The 10,375-nt window shown below is 46.4% G+C and overlaps 1 non-coding gene across 1 annotated transcript; it reads left to right on the top strand.

Annotated features, from left to right (window-relative positions):
• Positions 1-1,814: 1,814 nt before the first annotated feature.
• Positions 1,815-1,918, top strand: LOC120693733. The gene has a single exon (XR_005683187.1). It is a non-coding gene; the product is annotated as a small nucleolar RNA R71 (small nucleolar RNA).
• Positions 1,919-10,375: the final 8,457 nt, after the last annotated feature.

Below are 10,375 nucleotides of genomic sequence, written 5' to 3'. Positions count from 1 at the left end.
TGTGGGGTCGGCCGGCCCCAGGGTGGGCCCCCTGGTGCCCCACTTTGGTCAGATGATTCCTCAACGGTCATAAACTTTGAAAATATAGTGCACGGCCAAAAGTTTGTTCGAAAAGATGTCCAAATTATTTTTCCCAAAGGATTTTAAAACTCAGAAAATATTTTTGGTATTTTTGTGAAAAGGGAAAGGTGCTAGAAAAATTCCAGCATGCAGAAAACACTTTTGAAAATTTTCAAATATGCAGTGGGGAAAAACAAATGCGGTGCAAGGAAAATTTGAAAAGGCGGAAAAGCAAATATGAGATAAATACCAATTTACCTTTGGCAAGAGCGCGTCGTTTAAAGTCTGACATGCACGACTTTTCTCCACCATTCTTACCATTGGTCGTCTCGTCCTGGAGAACTGGACGAGGCCGAACTCTCGACCTTCCGCCACACCTTCTTTTCCTTCTTCTTTCTTTTAGGTGCGGAGGGTCGTTGTTCTGGCTGGGGTTCTGGTGCGCCCCAGAGTGCTTGCCCTTCACCGTCTTGTTGGATCATGAAGCGCTGCTCTTCCTTCTTCTTGAACCTGAAAAATATATCCTCCCTTCCGACATGAAAACAGATTTCTCCCTTTCCGACATCGATCCTTGCCTTGGCAGACCTTAGAAAAGGTCGCCCAAGTACGAGGTTGACTCCGAGGTCGCCCTCCATATCCATTACCACAAAGTCGGCAAGGATAAAGGAGTCTCGTACTCGTACGAAAACGTGTTCGGCTATCCCTTCGGGATACCGAATGGTTGAATCTGCAAGCTGTACGAGCATAGTTGTTGGGGAAAGAGCAGGATATTCAAGTGCTTCATATATTACCTTGGACATTATATTCACGCTTGCCCCCAGATCGCATAGGCATCGCTCGAAGTGTTTGATGTAGATCGAGCAGCTGATCATGGGGACCCCTGGATCCTCTTGCACCGCTGCCACCATGCCATCCCAAATATCGTTCCTTGGGGGATAGTACCTACCTACATGGTTATTGCGTGGTGGACTCCGGGACGAGTTACCCCGTCCGGTAGACACCATGCTGACATTTCAATGGGAGACTCGGGTTGCCTCGGGATCTTCCCACTCTCAACAGCAGGTAACGAAGTAGCAATTTGTGCAAGCTGGGTTTCGATCATTTTGTTGAAACTTAACTGGTTTTTAAGAGTTGAAGACAAAGTTTCAAGCTTGACATTTAAACTTTCCTGGGATTTGTCATTGGCCAAGAGCTTTTTATTTATATTTTCGTTGATTTTAACTTGGCCAAGAACAAGTTCTCTCATGGGAGGTTGGTTTGAATTAAAATTCGAATTATAAGAAGGATTGTAGTTATTACCTCCCTGAAATGGTGGACGTGGCTGGTTCCACCCCTGGCCTCCTTGTTATGGACGGTACCCGTTGTTGTTGTTGTTGTTGAGGTAGGCGCAGTCTTCACGGGTTTCGGGGCAGTCGTTCCCCGAGTGTCCATCATTACCACAGACTTCACACGTGAAGTGCGAACCCATGGCGTAAACGGGAGCATGGATTAGTTGTTTGCTCCCTACCTCCATCTTCTTGATTAGGAGGTCCAGCTTCGCGGCAATCATATCCGTCTCTTTGACGGTATGCATGCCTTTGGTGCGGGGTTGGAGTCGTTCATCACTCCACCCCTGATTGGAGACCATCTTCTCGACCAATGCTTTGGATTTGGCTATGGTCAGGTCGAGGAAGGCTCCTCCAGCAGCTGCATCAATATTGGCTCGAGATGTCGTTGTGAGCCCGTTGTAGAAGCTTTGCAGGATGAGCCACTTGTCCATGTCGTGATGAGGACAGGCCAGGATGTATTCCTGTAGCCTCTCCCAAGCTTCTGGGATGGATTCCATCCCCGTCTGCTGGAAACTTGAAATTTCCCCGCACAGGGCATTTGTTTTGCCCAGCGGGAAGAATTTTGTGAGGAACGTCTTGGAGCATTTGGCCTAGGTGTCGATGTCCTTTTCTTTATAAAACCACTGTTTCGCCCTTCCCAGGAGGGAAAAGGGAAACGGACGAAGCTTGACAACGTCGGCGGCGACACCCCGTATGACAACGGTGTCGTAGAGCTCCAGAAAGTTCTGCAAATGTGCATTTGCGTCCTCGTTCGGCTTGCCACAGAATGGGCTAGCTTGCACCATGTTGATGAGGCTTGATTTGAGCTCGAAGTTCACATCCCCGACATTGATGTTGGGGCCAATGGCCACATTGTCGGTGGAGGGGGCGGAGAACTCGCGGAGTGTCTTTTCAGCCAGAGTCTCAAGAACGAGTGGTGCTTCCGAAATGGGTTCCTGTGCCGGGAGGATAGCGACAGGAGGAACGACGCGAGGTCGTGCCCTTCTCACGAGCCTCTCTGGATTGTCTGTGTAGTTTTCCGGCAGGGAGAAACCGGTCATACACTACCCCTATCTTCTTTCAAATCAAAAATAAAAGAAGACATAAAGTGACATTAGCCTGAAAGAGTAAAGACTATATCCTGAGCACAAGGTCTAAGTTAATATCAGCACAATATCTTTGTTCACATGCCGTCCCCGGCAACGGCGCTAGAAATGCTTGTTGACATTTCTTATCACAATCACTAGGAATGGTTAATTCCCAGCAACGGCACCAGAAATGCCTGTTGGCGGTCCTTAGTGCAATCACTAGAAATAAGGGCGCCAAACCCATCCTAGCAACTGCACCCAAGGGGTGCCACTCTCGTGGTATAATCAATACAATTACAGATGGATCCGCAAGCGCACGGATATACTGTTGTAGTATTTCACCCGGAGATTAAGGGTATCGTCATTTATTTGTGTCCCAAAGGATGGCAGCGCCAAAGGTATTGTACTCAACATTAACCATGACATTGTGCCTCAAGTAATAGGCAATGCTCTAACATGGGTAAGTACAAATAAAGAATAAGCAAGGGTAATGTGACACATCACACATCCACACTCCAAGAGGAAGGAATAAAGGAGAGAAACTACAAAACAAGGAACTACTCTATCCTACATCAAGTCAGCTGGAGCTTAGGCTAAGTTAGGTGTCCTAGTGCTTCTATCCAAAGCTGGGGTCATGTTAGATCATGATTAGGACTGCAGGTGCCAGGAAAATGGGATAGTGGGGAGAAGGTCCCGTACCGGAGTACATCCAATCCAGTTACCTCTTTGCATGAACTCCTACACCGACCACGAACGTCGGGGAGTATGCTAAATGCAACACCGCTGTTACGCCGGACGGACAGGGCTGTCACTACCTGCCGTCTACCCCAGTCACACCGTGGAGCACGGTCATATCCGAAGGATCCCCCATACCCGAGCACCACGCTCGTGTATGAAGTCACTACTCTAGTGCCCCCAGGTCTCCCACCCTTCGGATGGACGAGTAAAACACTAGAGCAAGCCCGAAAGCACAACAAACCTCTATCCGTACCCGGATCATCTGGCCTAACCAAGACCGTAGCATAACTTATGAACGATCTAAGCATGGATTGATAAACTATCAAGATAGTAAAGCAACCATGGCAGAATTCTATATTATGAATAGAAGTCTGACAAGTTGGATACAAAGCCATACCAGGAGCCGAGGATTGCTCAACGACTCCGATGACGACTTGCTCGCTAAAGAGAACTAGCATAGCTCCACTACCTAGCTAAGAGAGCAAGAGAGAGGAGAGCCTTCTTGGAGAGAATGGAATGAAGTGTGTGTGTGTTGAGAGAGGGGGGGGGGAGAGGCCCTATTTATACTACTTAGAGGTTGGTTTCCCGCCAACGCATATATGGAAGGTGATCAGGTGCCTTGGCCGTGACTCCTCCTCGAGATGCACCAGGACGCGTTGCAGGCCAGGTTCGGCCGACCCCACCTGTCAGCCGTTCGTGCTGATCCTTTGCTGGGTGGTTGATTCGTTGGATCTTATCCTTATCCTCTAGTGCATTTTGCGTGGAGGCCCCGTTTCCTATGACATGTGGGCCCTCTTTGTAAGGGTGTGACGCCGGATGCGATATTCTGCATAGTTATGTGGCGTATGCTGCCTGTTTTCGTCTTATTCCGCTCTTGCTCATCTGAAATGTACAAAACTCGAAAACAACTGTGGAGCGAGGTTAGTGATACAAATATGTGAGTAAGGCATGTAGTTTTCCTTTATTATTGGGTATAGTTGAAGGGTGAAAATGGCACTTAAGCACCGTCAACAACTCCCCCAAGCTAGCCCTTTGCTCGTCCCGAGCAAAGTTTTAGACTTAGGTTGTTGATCAGGAGTTGCTACAATGTCACATTCCTGACTTATGCCCAAGGCACAACCGAGTGTTCTTACCTTTATTCTGAATAAGTTGGCCTTGTTCGCACCTTTTACCTGACTCCTGTGGGGCTTATAGCATCATCCTCATCTTTGGCGGTTGAGGGTCAGAACGGCTTGTAGAGTACCACTTACCACTCCTTTGTTCAACCGTCAATCCGGAGTTTTTTATAAAGTTTTTGAAAAGAAATATTGTAGTTCCTCGGGTGATCTCTCGGATCGCTCAAATGTGTTTCATTCCTCACCAAGGCCTTTTTATGTGCCTTTGTTTTTCCATCCTACTTCTAATGGCTCTTTTTGGCGGATCTGTAGGTATGGAGGATATAATGGCAAACTTGCTTCTCATATTTCGCTAAGTCAAAGACCGGATCCAAAGGAGAAACAAGTCATAAGCCTTGATCGAGATGTGCAAGTGTGTGGATATTTTTTTTGGTGGATGGTGGATGAAACTCCTTTATATGATTTCTCTCTCCCTTGTAATATCTTTGGTATGGGCTATATTTTCTTTTTCTTCTTTTTTTTTGACATGCCTTGTGGCATGTGGCATACCTTCTTTGGGTATGCGTCTTTCCTCTCTTTTTTTTTGACATGCCTTGTTGGCATGTGGCATACCTTCTTTGGTATGCATCTTTTATTTCTTCTTGTATAGCCCATACATTATGATGATAACTTTAGAGAGAGATAAACATGGTACAACATGGAGTTTTATTTGTGGATGATGGGGGATGTACTTGCTATCTTTCATATTTGCTCAACTTTTATCCATTCTTGACTAATCATGTAAATTAATCAAACATCTTATAGCTCGCGAGTGGTGGTGACCTTGCCACCTCTCGTCTTGTACCGTAGCTAAGCATGGCTAAGCATATAGTTCGTGACACCTATTCAAGCATACTCATCTAAGAATGACATCCTAATCAAGGTTGATAATGTATCAAATAGGTTCTACACAATCAATGATATATATATAGTAACTCATGCGCAAACAAAACACATATACTTCATTGATCCAAAATAGGGTGTAAGAAATTCTTAGGGGCCTGTCTTGAGTCTCGACGGGAGTAGAGTCTCCAACGATCTCCGGTTCAAGCTCCTCTTGCTCCGGCGTCACGGTCTCTACACGAGTGCAATGATGTATGATAAATAAATATGTCATGAATGATTGACACAGCATGCAAATGGTATGAGAAGGTATGATTTAACATTGCAAAACTATGATAAAAGGGGCTAGACATATAGTACATATGTGGATTAATCATAGCTAAGTGTAAGGGTAAAGAACAACTAAATGCGGACCGTCCGGCTTGGGAGAAGCGGACCGTCCGGCTCTAAACGGCGGACCATTTGGCGGACCGTCCGCCGGTCAGGTGCGGACCGTATTGGGTGAAAACATGCTGTCTGACTAAATTGCAGACCGTCCGCGTAGGTTAAGCGGACCGTCCGCCTCTCAATTTGTGAAAGGCTAAGAATCGTGCAGAGTCTCTGTTGGTTTTTGTCAGGATTTGGCGGACCGTCCGGCCTTGTTGGGCGGACCGTCCGCGACACGGCCGAGGCTCACCGGCGAATTCGCCGCTGGTGATTCCGGCCACGGTTCGAGGTGGGATTTGTTTCTAGAGGTTCTTTGGAGTTTAGGGAGTTCACTTTGGCAACTAAACTTCACATGCATTAGGGTTTCGAAGCTCTAGGTCAACAATGGTGATTGGGCTCTAGGTGAGTTTTTGGCCTCAAATCCTAGGGCAATGGGGGATGGATCGGGGAGGGGAAACACTCACATGCGTCGAGTAGGATACCGGCAAGGGCTTCAAGGCGACGGGGTAGGCGTGGAGTAGCTCGGGGTCGTCTTCCTTGCTTGGGGCTTGAAGGAGGTGATGGAGTAGAAAAAGAACTCGTTGGGGAAGATCCTCCCCAAGGAAGAAGAGGAGATCGGGGCGGTGTAGCTCGTCGGCGTCGTTTCTTGGCGATCTCCGGCGATGCTCCGGCGAGGTAGGGCTTCAATGGCAAGAGAGGAGGAAGGGGAGCTCCTCCATGGCTTAGCTAGAGAGAGAAGTGTTTGGGGAGAGTGGGAGGGAGAGAGAGAGGGCTGGGAGATGGTTCCCAGGGGAAGAGGGGTCGGGCTGACGAGTGGGGCCCGAGGGTGGGACGTGGCGCCCAGACTCTGCGCGCATGACACGCACCAGAGATGCATTGGCGGACCGTCTGCGAGTGAGGAGCGGACCGTCTGCGGATGGGTGACGTGGCAGTGATGTCGATGTGTCCGAGGTTAACTGTGGTCGGCCACGTGGCATAACTGCGGACCGTCCGCCGTATAGGGGCGGACTGTCCGCCACTACCAAAAATAGTGGACTAGTCTAAGGTTTAATTCTATCCTTAAGTGTGAGCTAATTATGTTTAAAGCTTAATGATGCACATGATACCATGTTTAACTCGTTTACAAACATAGGGCTGTTACATTTAAGGACTATTATGCGTATTTTAAAAGTACCGGAATGGGAATAAGAACTGAGATAAATTTAAGAATCGTCAATCAATAATAGCTTAATATCTTAATATAAAATAACCTGGCCGTTCTGCTGTCGAGTCTTGAAGAAGACGAAGAGAGATCCCGACCAAATCCACGAGATCCACGCCATGATCTATCCGTCATTGGAAAGGACGACCTACCACTGAACCAGCTGGTGATCGATAGTAGAATTTGTGCCGCAAAAGAAAAGAAGCCGGTGACGTCGTGACGACACAACTCGCACATCCGATCCGTATTACTATATTCCTCGTTTCCATGGGCTGCTGCTTCTAGAATCAATCGTAAGCAGGGCCCTGCCATGCCCAACTGCCCTAGCAGCAGTATTCCCAGTGATGATGATAGGCCACGCTGCAAGCATCGCAAAACTTCGTCGCAAGGACAGATTAAAGGGCACAACATGCGGCACCACCAGCTCTTGATTTGATTGACGCAAACTAAATGACCGGACCAGCTCCTGATTGGCTTGCTCATGATTCAATATATGAAATTTACCAGAAAACGTTTTTAGGGGCGGGTAGATTGGCATTTTCAGTCCCTATCTCACACAGCTAGAAATCAAGTTTTCTAGAGGCGGGTATAGGCCCTGCCACTGAAAATCAATTTCTAGGGGCGGACCATGGCACCAACAGCCCTTGAAAATGATGTTTCCAGGGGCGGCTGATGCCATCACCCGCCCCTGGAAAATGTTTATAGGGGCGGCTCAAAGCATGAGCCGCTCTTGAAATTTATTTCCAGCCAAGCCGAAATTTGAAATTTCATTCAAATTTCTATTTTCCGCCAATCTATTATAATTCATTTTCCTCTGTATTTACTTATTCTATTTTTTATTTCCCGCCAATTTTCACCTGTAAAGCAATTGCCCGATTCGATTCAGGTTTTCAAAATTCTATTTCCGCTTTATTTAAATTTGTGTTTCCCGCCAATTTTCACCTGAGCTAGTGCGCTATTTAGGATTTTTTTGATCGATGATGAATATATTTCTTAAACATTACTAATTACAAATTCAACATAAAATCATATAAAAGTATCATTACATACATCATTAGATTACATCCATCATAAATGTGCGTAGAGTACAGACATCATGTACATTGAGAAATGCTAGTAGAGCCGGCCCGAAGATCCTGATTTTCCCACTGACGGAGGCTTGCATATTTTGGGTCGGTTGATAATTCATGCCCAGGGTGAACATGTTGGAAATATGCTCTTGATGCAATCATATTTCCTTGTATTCATGGTTAATAAAGTGTACCTTGAATATTCATGGATGACAACTTGTATTGATTAATGCTTATGTGAAGTATTTGTGAAACTCTATACTTGTATGAATATTCTAAAATGTTCATAGTTGGAGTTCATGCGAGGATACACATGAATATTAGACTAGCACATGTATTAGTTGATTGACTACGTTTCACAAGTCATGGACATGGGGATGTCAAACTAATAATGTGGGCTCATGTGAGATAGGAGACTGAACTGACCCAACACGAGATGATGACTTCTCATTACACAATATGTATGCTGTGTCCTAAGACCTGAGATTGTCGTATGTACTCAAGATGTGAACCGACTTACTTAGGAGCCATCAAACGCTGCACCGTAACAGGGTAGTCATAAAGGTGGCTTTCGGGTCTGTCAAGAAGCATGCTGTGAGACATAGTTGGTCAAGATGTGATTTGCCCTTCTCTACAAGAGAGAGATATCTCTGGGCCCCTCGAGTGATTTGGATCAGGAAATGCATGGCCATGCTGGGTTAAGAGTTAACCAAGTATTCCGAATCACAGGATCGAGAAAGAGTGGTCGGCTTTAAACTAGACCAAATATCGTGAGGCAAAGGGAACATCATGTATATGATATTGTGGCGGCTCGTCTGATATGATCTTTGTGTGCGTATAGTAGTTGACATGTCTTGCTAGAGGCCACTGTCTACTATTGGGCCAAGTAAGGGTACTCGGGCCATGTCTATTCGCATGTGAGCCCATAGGATCACACACTTAAGGGAAAGAAGCATGATAAGAATGCCCTTAGGTGCGCTAATGGGCCATTTTGGCCCAAAAGGGGGCACCCAAGGTGGGGCCCAAGGCAGCCCACCTAAGGGGCTATATAAACAGAGGAGAGGGCGCCTAAAAACCCTAACCCTGGCTACTATTCATGCGGATAATGGCATGAATTTAATATCAGAATCACTAACCATCCTAACCTCGGCCCAATTATTGGTCGTTTTCGCGTTTGCACATATATTTTGGAGGTACTTCATTTTTGCAGGTTTTTGACCAATTTTGGAGCATGAAATGGCGAGGCCCACGATCACGCGATGACACGAAGAAAGACGAAGGCCAAAGCCCGAACAAAGGATCGAAGGCCATGATGATTAGAGGCCCGTTCATGCACATCCACCCTCCAATGAAGCCCAAAAGACAAAGCCCACAAGATAAGATCAAGATACTTCGGGGCTAAACAAAGCAAAGAGATATTTAAGTAAGTATTTTCCATCCTATCCTTCTCCTCGAAGAAATCTCAAAGATAACGACGTCTAATGGGGTGCAATCGTGAAAGACATAAACTCTAGAAGATTCCAGGAGACTTGGGGAGAAAGATGAACACGAGCTGGCAAAGGAAAGTGCCAGGCCGGCCAGCCTAGGCTCATTGGGCCGGCCGGCCCAGCCCTTTTTTAGGTCGGTTCGACCTCCCCTTTGACCGAGGGTTCCCTGAGGCTATTTAAAGACCCCTCCCCAAGGTTCACGCAGAGATCAATTCGGGAGACGACGCCAAGGAGCAGAGAAGATAGAGGGACACCTCTCGGAGAGCCGAGGGTCATGCTAGTTGTCTAGGGTTCGCCCTAGCCGACGTGGGAACCTTGCAAGGAAGACCACGTCGGAGTTCTGGAGCTAGGATCATCAAGATCATGGTAGGGCCCCGGTTGTGATCTTGTGATGTACTATCATTCATGGTGAAGTTATTTGTGATTCCGAATGTTTAGCGACCATGTTCTCTCTTTCGATTTCATTCTTTTCTTTGGGTTCGCTTCATCCTAGATCTATTATCGAGATAGATCACTTAGCATGATCTTGTAGTCATGGTGGCTAGAGGTTCATGACAGAACTACCAAAGGGGGTTCGACTTGCTTCAGGGTATTTCATTCAAAAGGGGGGCGTCGTGACAGGCCGTCTCCACAGAGTAGGCGGAGTATCGAGGGATCGGATTGGAGATTTTGGGTTTAAAGAGGCTTTTCATTGAGATTCACATCTATCTTACTTCACTTTATCTAGCTGGAATTACAACATATGCATGATCTAGGTGATCTAGATTGGTTATCTCTAACTTTCTCTTGCTACCTTCGGTGTTTGTCGTGTTTTTAATAGATTAGATTCGTTTTACACCACATCAACACAAAGAAATTTCTATGCTAGTAGATTGTTTCTTGTTTCTTTGGTTTCGTGGATTGATAAACCTTGGGGGAATACTCTAAGGGAAAAGCTACACGAAACCGTGCGCTTGCGGTATATAAATCGGGGGCGCTAAGGAGTGTTAACACATATGAATTGT

The sequence above is a fragment of the Panicum virgatum genome, chromosome 9N, assembly GCF_016808335.1.
Source record: "Panicum virgatum strain AP13 chromosome 9N, P.virgatum_v5, whole genome shotgun sequence".
Lineage (NCBI taxonomy): Eukaryota > Viridiplantae > Streptophyta > Magnoliopsida > Poales > Poaceae > Panicum > Panicum virgatum.
This window is presented reverse-complemented; position numbering and strand designations above follow the sequence as displayed.